The 15,085-nt window shown below is 39.9% G+C and overlaps 1 non-coding gene across 1 annotated transcript; it reads left to right on the top strand.

The window, feature by feature from the left end:
• The first annotated feature begins 2,258 nt into the window (after window positions 1-2,258).
• On the top strand, window positions 2,259-2,365 carry LOC114397787. The gene has a single exon (XR_003663411.1). It is a non-coding gene; the product is annotated as a small nucleolar RNA R71 (small nucleolar RNA).
• The last annotated feature ends 12,720 nt before the right edge of the window (window positions 2,366-15,085 follow it).

Here is a 15,085-nt window from a genome sequence, read left to right as displayed (position 1 = left end):
TCTTCTTTGTGGCTATCTTACTGGTTTAGCCCTATCCTCTAAATTTATTTGATGCATACATATGGATGGGCTAATACCAGGAATGTCCGCCAGGGTCCAGCCTATAGCCTTCTTATACTTCTTGAGAACTGATAACAGCTTCTCCTCTTGCTCATCAGCAAGGGAGGCAAATATAATTACTGGAAAACTTTTGCTATCATCCAAGTAAGCATATTTTAAATTTGATGGTAGAGGCTTCAATTCTGGTGTGGCCGGCTGGATAGTGGTTGAAAGAGATGGTTTCTCAGCCTGTACCTCATAAAGAAAGTCAAAAGTATGTGTACTTCCTGAAACATGGTTAGTTCTATCTAACTTTATAAAATCAATCTCAAGAGGTAAAACATCAGACATGTAATCAATATCAAAATCAAATTCACTCTCAGCATCAAATTCAGACATATGATCAAGTACAAATTCAGATTCAATGCATGAAGAGTGACATGCATGCAAATTAGAATAAAGATCAGTCATGTATTCATCAACAATATGGTCAATTATTTCAACATGAAATACAGTAAGATCTTTATATGGGTGTTTCATAGCATCAAGAATATTAAAATGAACAGTTATATCACCAAACTCCATAGATAATGTGCCTGCATATACATCAATCTTAGTTCTAGCAGTTTTCATAAAAGGTCTGCCTAGAATGATGGGAATTGATCCTTTAGAAAATCCCTCCTCCATATTCAAAATATAAAAATCAACAGGGAAAATTAGTTCACCAACTCTAACTAAGACATCCTCTATGAAACCAGCAGGATAGGCAACACTTTTATTAGCTAAATGAATTACCACATCAGTTGACTGCAAGGGACCAAGAGATAGAGAATTAAAAATAGACAGAGGCATCACACTAGCAGAAGCTCCTAAATCTAGCATGGCATTGTCAAACTTACTGTTCCCTATAATACAAGGTATGTTGAATGTAACTGGATCTTTACATTTTTCAGGGATTTGGGGAACAGATTTACCAATCAATGCGGAGACATTTCTGCCCATACTAATTCTTTCACTTCCTTTAAGCTTCCGCTTATTAGTGCATAGCTCCTTCAAGAATTTAGCATATCTTGGAATTTGCTTTATTGCATCCAGCAGAGGTATGTTTACCTCTACTTTTCTAAATGTTTCCAAGATCTTCTTCTCTGCCTCTTCCATTTTTATTTTTTTTTGGAAATTGCTCTTGGAGGGAATGGAAGAGGGATATGCTGCTTCTGTAAATCAAAATTACCTGTGGAAGATTCACCTGCATAGAAATTGTTAGGTAACTTACTCTTTAAATTTTTGTCATCATCTTTTTCTAGAGTAGAGTGAGGTTGGGCAGGTTCATTTGTGGATGAGGAAGATGCTACTGGTTGAGGTCCTTGACACTATTTTCCCGACCTCAATGAAATGTCACTCACATTTTTGGGATTCTGAATAGATTGAGAAGGTAATCTGTCAGAATTCTGGGACTGTTGTTGATTTAACTGTGTAGCCAATTGTTCCATCTGATTGGTTAAGCTCTGAATGGAGGCTCTGGTCTCTTGTTGAAACTGCATGTTTTGCATAGTCATTTGCCTCACAAGTTCTTCAAAGGAAGGTTGCGGAGGGGCCTCAACTATTTGTTGTTTTTGGGGCTGTTGCTATTGCTGTTGTTGCTGCTAGATTAGTGGAGGAACGTATGGTCTGCTTGGGCCAACAGCATTTTGAAAATAAGGTTGTTGTTGTTGTTGTTGTGAAGGATTCGACCATCTAAGGTTGGGATGATTCCTCCACCCGGGATTGTACCTGTTGCTAGAGAGGTCATAATTGTTCTGTTGTAGATGTTTGCAGCATAAGCTTCAAGCTGTTCAATTGCTTCAGATTGTTGCACAGAAGGGCAAAGGTCTGTGTGGTGGTCGGTAGAGGAGCATAAACCACAGAGTCTGGCGACAGGTGCAGATTTTTTATTCATGGCCAGTTGGGTTACCAGGTTAACCAAGGCATCTAGTTTACCTTCAAGCTTCTTATTCTCACTTGATGAAAATGAATTCATGGCTACTTCATGCACTCCTCTAATGACAATAGCATCACTTCTGGAATTAAATTGCTGGGAGTTTGAAGCCATCTTCTCAATTAAATTTCTGGCCTCAACAGGGGTCATGTCTCCAAGGGCTCCACCACTGGCAGCATATATCATACTTCTCTCCATGTTACTGAGTCCTTCATAAAAATATTGGAGGAGAAGTTGCTCAGAAATTTGGTGGTGAGGGCAACTAGCACATAATTTTTTAAATCTCTCCCAATATTCATATAGGCTCTCTCCACTGAGTTTTCTAATGCCTGAAATATCCTTTCTGATGGTCGTGGTCCTAGATGCAGGGAAGAATTTCTCCAAGAACACCCTCTTAAGGTCATCCCAGCTGAAAATGAACTTGGGAGCAAGGTAGTACAACCAATCTTTTGCCACTCCCTCTAGAGAATGAGGAAAAGCCTTTAAAAGATATGATCTTCCTAGACATCAGGGGGCATCATGGTGGAACAAACAATATGGAACTCCTTAAGATGCTTATAAGGATCTTCACCTGCAAGACCATGAAACTTGGGCAGCAAATGTATTAGTCCCGTCTTGAGAACATATGGAACACCCTCATCAGGATATTGAATGCACAAGCTTTCATAAGTGAAATCAGGTGCAGCCATCTCCCTAAGAGTCCTCTCACGAGGTGGAGGTTGAGCCATGTTCTCAATATAAAAATTAGTAATGGAATGCTCAAAATCAAAATATTCAGAATCACTAGCAACAAAATACTCAGAATGCTCAAAATGCAAAGAATGATTAGGATGCACACTATGCCTAACTAATCTATGAAAGGCTCTATCTATTTCAGGATCAAAGGGTTGTAAATCACCTGGATTGCCCTTAGTCATGCACTATATGCAGCAAATAATGTGTTTCTCAACAAGCACCTAACAAGGGGGTAAAACTACAGCTATACTCAAACGATATCAAAATGAGCTGAAATTTTGTGAGGAACACCCTAAAATCATGAAAAGATAGCACAAAAAATTTCAAACAAAAATTTAAAGTATAACTGTGGAAACTGTATAAGGAAAGTTTAGAAAAATAGAACAATAAAACTTGAAAAATAAAAAAAACATAGTAAACAGGCGATTTTGGCTAGTTAGAGACCTCAACCGAGTTCTTCTGGACTATAATAGTATGGGAAATTTTTCTCTACCCCAAATACATATATAATAATAGTCGTTCTGATACCCGGAGCAAAAGTTATGGCTGTTTTAAGTTTTGCTAAATATAAGTTCTCAAATTTTTTTGAATCTCTCAAATCCAGCCGCACCAAGTGTTCCTGGTATTTTTCACACAAAATATGAGTCAAAAGAACTTCCCACATAAAAATTCAGCCAAAAATAACAACCCTAACTATCAAAACAAAAATTTCCAATTAAATTGTAAACAGTCGTCGCTAATCTAATGCTGTGTGAACAGTAACGCAGAATCAGTCTCTAATTCCGTCGCTAAGCACTATTTACAGCAAAACAATAAACTGAAACAGGGAAAGCACTAAACAAGGGGTACTACTAAATTGCAAAATAGAACATCAAATAAAACAGAATACCACACAAACACGACACGAACACACTAACACAACACAAACACACTAAACAAAAGAAGTAAACGTAAAACAACTAAACATAAAACACGAATCACCAGCTATTATGAACATTTGGCCCATTGCTCCCCGGAAACGTCGCCAAATTTGATCGAGGTCGTACCTGAATCAAATAAACATTACAATGTAGTAACTAGGAAGTGATCCTAGGTCGTTTCCCAACGAGCAATGATACACCAAATGTTCAAGACAGATAGTAGGAAAATAGTAACGAATGGGGGGAAGGTTGTTTGCTTTTGTAAATTAAATAAAGAATAAATGTGAATTAGAAAATATTAGAATTAAAACACGTTGCTTCCCCTTGATTGACAAGCAAGTCTCTTATCCTAGGTTACGAGAGTTTATCCTTTATCAGTTCAACCACTTAATCCAACCCTAAATTAAATTACTAAGCGAAATTTAACATAAGGCATTCATTATGTGATTAAGCAACACATACACCAAATAATCATAAACGATCATTAAGCATGAACGTAAATTAAGCACAGAGACAATTAATCAAGCACTAAGCATGCATGAATAAATAGCAACAAATTCAGAGTAATTAGTGAAGAGGAAAAACTGAACAGAATTTAACAGTAATAATCAAACCTCAAAGAGAACTGTGCTTGATCCTCAAGAGAAAACAACGATGGAGACTTAGCCTTCCATTAATCAATAGAGAATGAAATTATAGATTGAAGAATGAAATTTTATTGATAAAACTAAAAGTCAGAACTGGAATTGCCAAAAACGAAAAAAGGAGAAAAAGAAGAGAGGTGGAGAGAGAGAAAAAGAGAGAGGAAGGAGAGCTTAAACTTGAACCTTGGTGCTGTTATATAGTTTTTCAACCCCAAAGCTTACAAATCTGTTTTAAATCCAAGCCCGTAAATAAAATAAAATCAAATCTAGATAAGATAAGATAAGATAAGATCTAGATGAAATAATATCTAGATGAGATCAAATCTAAATAATATCTAGATAAGATAAAGTCTAGATAAGATAAAAATTTTGTAGAATAAAATAGTCTACCCTCTTCAAGTCCAAGCCCAATTCTGGATTCAAGTCCAATGCTTCATTAATTCCTGAAATTAGATTAAAAACATCAAATTAGTTGAATGGGCCCAAATAATAAAACTGCCTAATTAATTTGACAATTAAGATTAATCAATACTTAAAATGGTGCAAAAAGGGTTAAGAAATAGGAGAAAATAATGGCACATCACTCAGTTATGTTGTTTGTGCAGTCAAAACCCAACCTACCCATGAAAGGTATATATTTTTCATCGGGGGAAACCAAAACCACCCCAACTCCATGGCTTAGTGCATTAGACGCGTCGTCAAACCACACAATCCATTTGTCCCTATCTTCATCCTCTACTTCCTCCTCAAACAAGGTCATGATGTCTTTATCAGGGAATTCTGGATGCATAGGCTGGTAGTCGTTGATGGGTTGTTGAGCCAGGTAATCTGCCAAGGCACCCCTTTACCGCCTTTTGAGTGACAAACAATATCAAACTCCAATAGTAGAACCTACCACTGAGCGACCCGTCTATAGAAGCAAGCTTCATGATGATGAACAACAATTTTGATGATGCCAAAAGCCCAAATGATTGACTCAAGATTGATTCAAGATTTCAAGATCAAGCATCAAGAATCCAATCCAAGATTCAAGATTCAAGAGAAGAAATCAAGAAGCAACAAGTCAAGACTTCATATAGGATAAGTATTAAAAGATTTTTTTCAAAAACCAAATAACACAGTTTTGTTTTACAAAATAATTTTCTCAAATTTTCTAAGTTACCAGAGTGATTACTCTCTGGTAATCGATTACCAGTTGGCAGTAATCGATTACCAGTGACCAGTTTGGTTTTCAAAATGTTTTCAAATGATTTGTAACGTTCCAAAATGATTTTCAAATAATGTAATCGATTACACTATATTAGTAATCGATTACAAGTGAATCTGAACATTGGAATTCAAATCCAATTGTGAAGAGTCACAACTTTCATAAAATGCATTGTGTAATTGATTACACCTTTGTGGTAATCGATTACCAGTGAATAGTTTTGAAGAAAAACTTAAGAGTTATAACTCTTAACATGGTTTTCTCAAAAGTCATAACTCTTCCAATGATTTCTTTGACCAGACATGAAGAGTCTATAAAGGCATGATTTTGGCACACGTTTCAAGATATATGATATTCTTCCAAACAATCCTTTTTCACAATCTTTCTCTAACCATTGCCCATTGCTTTTTCTTTGCCAAAAAACTTTCTAAACTTTGTTTCAAAACTTTGTTTTTTCTGCAAGTGGAAATTCTGCAAAAACCAAAAGTGTGTTATCTTTTCTTCCTTCTCCCTCTTGCCAAAAGATTCAAAGGACTAACCGCCTGAGAATTCTTTTGATTCTTCCTTCTCCCTCTTTTCAAAATTTTCAAAGGACTAACCGCCTGAGAATTCTTTTGATTCTTCTTTTTCCCTTTAAACAAAAGATTTCAAAGGACTAATCGATTGAGATATCTTTTGTTTCCCCTTACAAAGATTCAAGGGACTAACCACCTAAGAATTCTTTGTCTTAACACATTGGAGGGTACATCCTTTGTGGTACAAGTAGAGCGCACATCTACTTGGATTGTAATGCTGAGAACAAGAGAGGATACATCTCTTGTGGATCAGTTCAAGTGGAGCGTACATCCACTTGGTTGTTCAAAGAGAACAAGGGAAGGTACATCCCTTATGGATCTTTTCTTGTAAAGGATTTTACAAGGTTATTGGAAATCTCAAGAACCGGTGGTTGCTTGGGGACTGGATGTAGGCACGGGTTGTTGCCGAACCAGTATAAATCTTATGTTTGTCTTCTTCTTCCCTACACTCTTTATCTTTCCGCTGTGCACTTTTTATTTTTGCTTTACTTTTGTCTAAGTTATTGTTTATGTTCTTTACTTTCTCATAACTTAGCAGTAAAGTCTAATTGAATCTAGTAACATTAAGAAGGATAAATTTTTAATTAGTCAAGACACGTTCATAATTAATTCAACCCCCCTTTCTTAATTATTCTGAGGCCACTTGATCCGACACCGTCCAGTGAGAGCGGGCTTTTCAAAGATGTACTTGGCTGGATCCATTTTGGACACCAACCAAGTGGTGTAGTTCAGCATGTACTGCCTTAGACGGTGAGCTGCCCACACCAGGGCACAACATGTCTTTTCGAGCTAAGAGTAGTTCATTTCACACGCCGTGAACTTCTTGCTTAAGTAATAGACGGCCTATTCCCTTTTTCCGGACTCGTCATGCTGCCCCAACACACACCCCATTGACTCATCCAACACAATCATATATAGGATAATGGGTCTTCCAGGCACCGGTGGCACAAGCACAAAAGAATTCATGAGACACTGCTTAATCCTTTCGAACGCCACTTGGCAGTTGTCATCCCATTGGATAGACTGGTTCTTACACAATAACTTGAAGAAAGGCTCACAAGTGGCGGTCAGCTGTGATATGAACCTCGCTATGTAGTTCAATCATCTTAGGAAACCTCGGACCTGCTTCTCGGTGTATGGCTTAGGCATTTCAAGGATGGCTTTTACCTTGTCCGGGTCCACCTCTATCCCTTTCTTGCTCACGATAAAATCGAGCAACTTTCTAGATTTGACCCCAAAAGTGCACTTTGTGGGATTCAACCTTAATCGGTATTTACGCAGCCTCTTGAACAACTTTCATAAGTTGACAAGGTGTTCCTCCTCGGTCTTCGACTTAGCGATCATGTCATCCACGTAGACTTCAATCTCTTGGTGCATCATGTTGTGGAATAACGCTACCATAGCTTGCTGGAAAGTTACCCCAACGTTCTTGAGCCCTAAGGACATCACTTTGTAGTAGAAAGTTCCCCATAGGGTGACGAAGGTTGTGTTATCTATGAGGATATCGATGTGCGACAAAGGAAAGTTATCCTTTGGACTGGCTCGGTTTAGATCCCGATAGTCCACGCACATTTGCACCTTTCCATCCTTTTTAGGGACTGACACGATATTGGCGACCCACTCTGGGTATTGAGCAATGGCCAAGAAGTCAGCGTCAAATTTCTTTTTCACCTCTTCTTTTATCTTTAGGGACATCTCAGGCTTCATCCTCCTCAGCTTTTGCTTTATCGGGGAACACTCGGGATTTAGAGGTAATCTATGTTGTACGATGTCGGAACTCAAACCAGGCATATCTTGGTAGGGCCAAGCAAAGATGTCTTGGTAGTCTCGTAATAGAGACACAATTCATCTCAGACATTCGCAGACATGCCAGTGTCAACCTTGACCTCCTTTCTTTCTTCGCCAACACTTAAGTTTGCAACTTCCATTTCCTTTTGGTGTGGCTTCACTTCCCTGTCTTCTTGCTCGACCATTCTTTTTAACTTTGGAGGAAGCCCCTAATCCTCATCTTCCCCTTCCTCAGCTTGATTTATTAGTTGCTCAAAATCAACATTTGAGTCCTCGATATCACTGCTTTCACAAGACTCATTGTTGAATCTGTATCAAATCATTTAATTGCAACAAAAAATAAATATGCGTAAGAATGAAAATAGACAAAAGTGCAAGATTGAACTCATCAAAATGAAGAAGGGTTGTGTATTTAGTTTTGTGGGAACAAAAGACATGCCCAAACAGGAAGCAAACCCTAAAGCCTAGGCCCAGCAATAGGGTTGGAACTAACGAATTACATTGAGTTTGCCACGGAAATCCCGAGTTGTTTGACGACTCACCAATTCCCCAATTTGAACTCTGGAGGACACGGCCGCACCCAAGTTGATTGGTCTTGAGGGGTTTCTTCGTTTATCACAGCAACCCATCCCTCGCACATCCATCCCGCACTAACAAAGCTTTCATCAATGTGACAAAAGGGAATTCTTCCCACTTATAGCCTTTGCGGCTGACCCGCGCTTCTCTCTCTCCTTTCTAGGGCAATCCTTCTCATGTCGACGCATGTAGGCTCGTATCCCAACCCGAACCTTCCACAATTTTGTGTGAACTCTACCAAACTTACCACGCCATTCCCGTTTCGGCCCAAACCCATTTCGAGCTCATATCCGTGCCCCAACATCACCCGAGCCACCATCAAAGCGGCACCAGAAGAGCGTGATTGCACCGAGGGAGACTCCACGTAAGCATTGCTCATAACTTCCAGTGCTTGGAAGGATGTTTCCAATGACTCCTCTGCAGCCTCCACATAAGGCATGGAAGATGGACAACTTACAAGTATGTCTTCTTCTCCCGAAACTATAATCAGTTGTCCCTCCACCACAAACTTTAACTTCTGATGTAGTATTGACGGGACCACCCCAACCGAATGAATCCAAGGTCGGCCTAATAAGCAGCTGTAGGCAGGATTTATGTCCATTTCTTGGAAGGTAATTTGGCACACGTGGGGTCTGATTTGAATCAGAAGATCAATCTCCCCCCTTACATCCCGACGGCTGCCATCAAAAGCCTGCACTACCATGGAGCTTGGTCTTAGGTGTGATGCATTAAAAGGCAACTTGTCCAAAGTATCCTTGGGCATGACATTGAGGGAAGAGCCATTGTCAATAAGCACTTTGGCCACTATGTGGTCCAAACATTTGACAGATACGTGCAAGGCCTTGTTGTGTCCCCTGCCCTCGATGGGTATTTCTTCATCGGCGAATGTGTGGTAGTTGTTGGTCGTGATGTTGTTGATTATACCCCCAAAACCCTTCATAGATATGTCTTGTGCTACATGGGCTTTGTTCAAAATCTTGACCAATAATTCCTGATGAGGCTCGGAGTTCATAAGGAGCCCTAACAAAGAGATCTTAGCTGGGGTTTTGTTTAGTTGTTCAATCACCTTGAACTCACTCTGTTGGATGATTCTCAAGAGCACAGTTGCTTCTTCAGTGGATATTCCCTTTTTACTGAAGTTGTCCCCTTCCTCGACAAACCTTCCAACCAGGACCTTGTCGTTTGGGAACAAGCCTGTCTTATTACCCTCACCTACATCTGCCTTTGATTTCCCTTTTGGGTCTTTGGACCGCACAGGTAGTTCGGGTGCTACGAAGATCCGCCCGCTACGAGTCATGCCACTCATATCGGATATGTTTGTGACCTTAGTGCAGGATAGGTCATCCTTAACATGTACGACGAACGTGTCCTTCCTTCCATCGGGCCCTTGTGTGGATTACTTCCACGACACCACCTTATCACTTTTGTAAGGGAAAGGCGTAGGCTTCTTAACTGTGACAGGCTGGAAACCTCGGGCTTCTGAGTGGTGACATCCCCAGTGAAGCGGATCACTAATGGTTTGGGTTTGCTCGAGCTCTTATCATTTGACTGCAAGCACACATCCCTTTCCCCTTTTCTTGTGCTATAAACTTCAATTTGGCCTTTATCCATCATCCCTTGTAGCCACTCTTCCGCCATTGGGCATTGGGATTGTACCATGTTAGCCCATATTTTTGATGAGCTAAAAATATGCTCTAAATTCGAATTTGGTTAGATACTGTTTGAATCGAAAAGACAAGTAGCTGGGCTTCGAACCATTGGGCGAGTCGAGCGGGTGTATGGTCGAGTCGAAGTCAAGGCAGCAAGATTTCTGGACTTAGCACAATTTCTGACAAAGCTTCACAAAGTCAGTTCGACTTCGAGCAATGTGGATAACCGTTCTAAAGAGCAGTTATATGCATGCAAGGTGTACGTAGCAGGACACTTGGCATTAGGATAATGTTCGACCGTTAGGGCAGTTTATTTTCGAATGTCTATATATAGCAGTTTTTAGTCAGATTACGAGGTCGCAAATCATTTATACAAATCCTTATACACTCAAAGTACCCAGCGCAGAGAGAAACGAGTACACAAGGAGAATGTATGTTTGTTTGTGAACCATTTTAAATTTCTGTAAACTTTACATTTTGAATGCAATGCAATTTACGCTTCACTTTATAATTCCTGTCTTTTAAATGGTTCATTCGATCGAATGAACTCACTGCTCCTCTACATTCTGCAATTTTCCTTTCCTTGCCAAGTTACGTCCAGCATTTCGATTTCTGTTAAACAATTTTACTTTCTGCAAACCTCAAAACCATCAAGTGTTCGTTGCAACGATGAACATCAAAAACTTGACATTTTATGCAAATACACACAAATGGCATGCTCCTGAGATTCACTAGTTGGTCTCGCAAGCAATTAACTTAGACTAGCGGTTGTTTACCAAATTCCAGCGTAAACAAATTGGCACGCCCAGTGGGACAGGTCAATTGTGTTTTGCTTAAAATTATTTTTAAAAGTTTTGTTTACAACAGTTGGTTTATTGCATTCTTAATTGTTTTGATCTTGTATGCATTTAAGAAGTGGGAAATCTGTTCCACACTTAACAGAATTCAAAACTCGTACAAGGATGACTAGACCGCCCCCAAGTAATCGAAACAATGACCTTCCAAATATGGAGGGACAACCAACGCAGACATCTGTCAGTAATGCCAATATAAATTCTGGCATAGGAGCAATTCCTGACCAAGCTGTTGGCACGATAAGTTCGACCGCTTCGACGGTTATGAATCAGACGGGGGTTATTTCTCCTATGACCAACATGACGTTGGCAAGTTCGACCACGTCAGCGTCTGCTTTTGCCCCATGGAATAACCCTAGTTTAGGGAATCCCAGTGGAAGTCCCTTTCGACCGCCTCAAAACCCTCTATATGGCATGCCTACATCTTTGATGGCAGGGTTGCAAAACTCTCAACCAAATATAGAGAATCTTAATATGTCCTCTCCATCAGGATCTGTAGCGGGCAATCAAGGTAGGGTAATTCCTCAACATTTAACCAATACATCCGTTTTGTCACTTAGACAACAAATGGATGAAAGTAACCATGATATGGTTAACATGTTAACACAACAAATAGGAACTGTTATTAACCCCTTAATTCAAAATACAAATGACAGTTACCAAATGTTAACAAATCAAATAAGTCGAATTGCTGACTTTTTTGGGGCACCACCCATACAGCAACTACCAATTCGACAGATCCAAATACAGGTGCCTGTCCAAGAGATACAAATGCCTAATAACCCAGGGATGCAAATGGCTCAAGCACCACAACCAGCGGCACGCATAGAGCCACCAGTCCAACAGGTCGAACCAAACCCTGGTGTAGTATTGGTAAATGGGAACCAAAATGCTGATGAAGTAATAGGGAATATTCAACAAAACCGTTTCGATAGGCAGAATAACCTGGCCCAAATGGTCGAAACGATTTTGGTGCAGAATGGTTTGAACTTAGGCTTACATAGGCCTAATTTTGTGTCTCCATTGTCTGAGTATGTGTTACAGACAGAATTACCAAGGGGTGTGAAAATCCCTAAGTTTACTAAGTTTGCAGGAGAGACAAATGAGTCCACTGTCGAACACATTGCTAGATATTTGGTCGAGGCAGGGGATTTGGCTAATAATGAAAATTTAAGAATGAAATTTTTCCCTAATTCCTTGACTAAAAATGCTTTTACATGGTTTACAACTCTTCCTCCTCATTCCATACATAATTGGAACCAATTGGAAAGGATTTTCCATGAGCAATTTTATATGGGACAATCTAAGATCAGCCTTAAAGAGTTAGCCAGCGTTCGACGCAAGGCACCTGAATCAATTGATGATTATTTGAACAGATTCAGACTCTTAAAGGCAAGGTGTTTCACCCAAGTCCCTGAACATGAATTAGTCGAAATGGCTGCTGGTGGCCTAGACTATTCGATCAGAAAGAAATTAGATACCCAGTATTTAAGGGATATGGCTCAATTGGCTGATAGAGTTCGGCAACTCGAACGATTGAAGGCTGAAAAGGCTAGAAATTCTAAATTCCACAAGAAGGAAAAGGTTGCATATGTCGAAACCAATGACAGTGACCAGGAGTTCGATATTATTTATGAAAATATCGAAGACAATGAGGTTGATTTAGCAGAATTAAAACCTGGACCTCCTTATGTTTGTAAACTCCTTAGACCTTCCAATGGAAAAAACCCTGTTGAACCTAAAAATGATAAATTTGTGTCTAAAACTTATACATTTGACATAACTAAATGTGATGAAATATTTGATTTATTAGTCACAGATGGCCAGATTGTTGTTCCTAAGGGCTTGAAAGTACCCCCAATCGAACAACAGAAGAAAAGGGGTTATTGTAAATTTCATAATTTCCTTGGCCATAAAACCTCACGTTGTGTTCTTTTCAGGGATTTGGTTCAAAAGGCTCTCGACGAAGGGAGGCTCAAATTTGGTGAGAAACCAAAGGTTGCTCAGGCAAATGCGGAAATATCCAAAGCTGCTGAAACTCTTTATGCAGAACCTCAAGAAATAATGATGGTCGAAACAATGGAGGTGTCCCATGTGCAAGTTCAGGACATATCTGAAGAGGATTACAACGAACAAATGAAGGTTGTGTATCCTCAGGCTGAGGAGGAGTTAATTGATTTCTTGAACAGATGCAAACTCGAAAACAAGATTGTGATGCTCTGCCCTCGCTGCAGTGCAATATGTGATAAGGAGGCTACTGAGGGCCTCAAGAAATACCAAGTTGTTAACAAGGGGGCAAAGTAGAACCAACGTTTCGATAAAGGTAAAAGAGTTATGGTGCAGTCGAATACTAATCAGAAATCTGGTCGAAGGAATACTTTCGCTCCTCCTGGTTCAGTTCCGGTCGAAAAATGGATGCACCAGGGACTTATAAGGTTCAACAAAGGGATTATGGAAGTAGGTGGTTCGAGTGGAATGAAGCAAATTGGCCCACAGGAGGCCAATAGGTACTCTTATAGGAACAATTACAAAGGAAAGAATCCTATGACGAGGACCCAATGGCGCAGGTTCCAGCGTCAGAAGAAATTGGCCCAACAGAATCTACAAACGGGCCAGTATAAAGAAGTATCTAGGAGGCCGGTAAAGGAGAGACTCCTGCCTCCAGTGGATGAAGACAAGATGGAGGATGAGGATCTACTGGATTCTGAGCCAGATTTCGATGTCATCTGTGTGGTATCTATCTTGCCATCTGAATATGATGTCCAATCTGAAGTTACTGAGATCGAAAGTGAGTTCGATCATTTTGATATGGCTGACCCAAAGCCAGTATGTTACTATGTTATGAATAATGGCTGTGTGGAAGAGCAATTAGCTTATTTCGAAAAGCCAGATTTTCAGATGAAAAGTCATCTCAAACCTCTTTTCATCAGAGCAAAAGTTGAGAATGTTGGAATCAACAAAGTGCTCATTGATGGAGGAGCGGCTGTCAACTTAATGCCTCGATCTATGCTCTACAAGATCGGGAAACATGACACTGATCTATCTGCCCACAACATTGTGCTTTCGAATTATGAGGGTAAAACTGGCTATTCTTTGGGAGCCATTCAAGTAGATGTTGCTGTAGGCAGTATAGTTCGACCAACTCTTTTCCTGGTGATACAGTCTAAGGCTAATTTTAACTTGCTATTAGGAAGGGAGTGGATTCATGGAGTTGGGGCTATGCCATCTACCCTTCACCAGAAGCTCATTATCTGGAGGGAGGATGGGATTGTTGAAAATATAGAGGCGGATCAAAGCTTCTATAAGTCAGAGGTCGATAATGTTACTGCACAAACCTTTGACAAAAAGTTGGCTAACATAGCACCTTGTGGTGACAAGGAGGCTGTTGTCGAATCGAGTGACAATGTTGTCCACTCTGTCAAACTCCATCCTACCTATGGGTTTATATGGGAGAGGGAGGAAATTGATGCTGTTCCCTCTGAAGATGGAGTCATTCCACCAACTGGGTGGAATATATATGAAGATTAATATGACTGAGGCCACTGCATGGGCCAGAATTACGGCTTATATGGCCGAAAATAGACTAAATACGGCCTTTGAGGCTGAATCTCAACAAAATATGGCAGTTGAAGCCAAGATCGAAGATCATGAAAATAAAGAAACAAAGGATCGAAGACTGGATTGTATTTATGATGATGAGCCGCTGGGTTTTGAGAAAAATCCCATAAGTGAGGCGCCAAAGATGCAGGCTCAAGATCCTTTGGAAGAGGTCGATATTGGAGATGGCTCGATTAAAAGGCCAACTTATATCAGTGCCAATATCACCTCAAGTTTAAAAGAAAAGCTGGTGCCTCTTCTTAGAGAGTTTAAAGACTGTTTTGCTTGGGATTACCACGAAATGCCTGGGTTAAGCAGAGAAATGGTCGAAATGAAGTTACCTATTAAGGAGGGAAAAAGACCAGTAAAACAACTACCAAGAAGATTCGCACCAGAAATCATGTCCAAGATTAAGGAAGAGATCGAAAGGCTGCTGAGGTGTAAATTCATCAGGGCTGCCAGGTATGTCGAATGGTTAGCAAATATAGTCCCTGTCATTAAAAAGAATGGAACTCTTAGAGTATGC

This window comes from Glycine soja, chromosome 18, assembly GCF_004193775.1.
Source record: "Glycine soja cultivar W05 chromosome 18, ASM419377v2, whole genome shotgun sequence".
NCBI lineage: Eukaryota > Viridiplantae > Streptophyta > Magnoliopsida > Fabales > Fabaceae > Glycine > Glycine soja.
The sequence above is the reverse complement of the archived record's forward strand: the minus strand, read 5'-3'. Positions and strand labels throughout refer to the sequence as shown.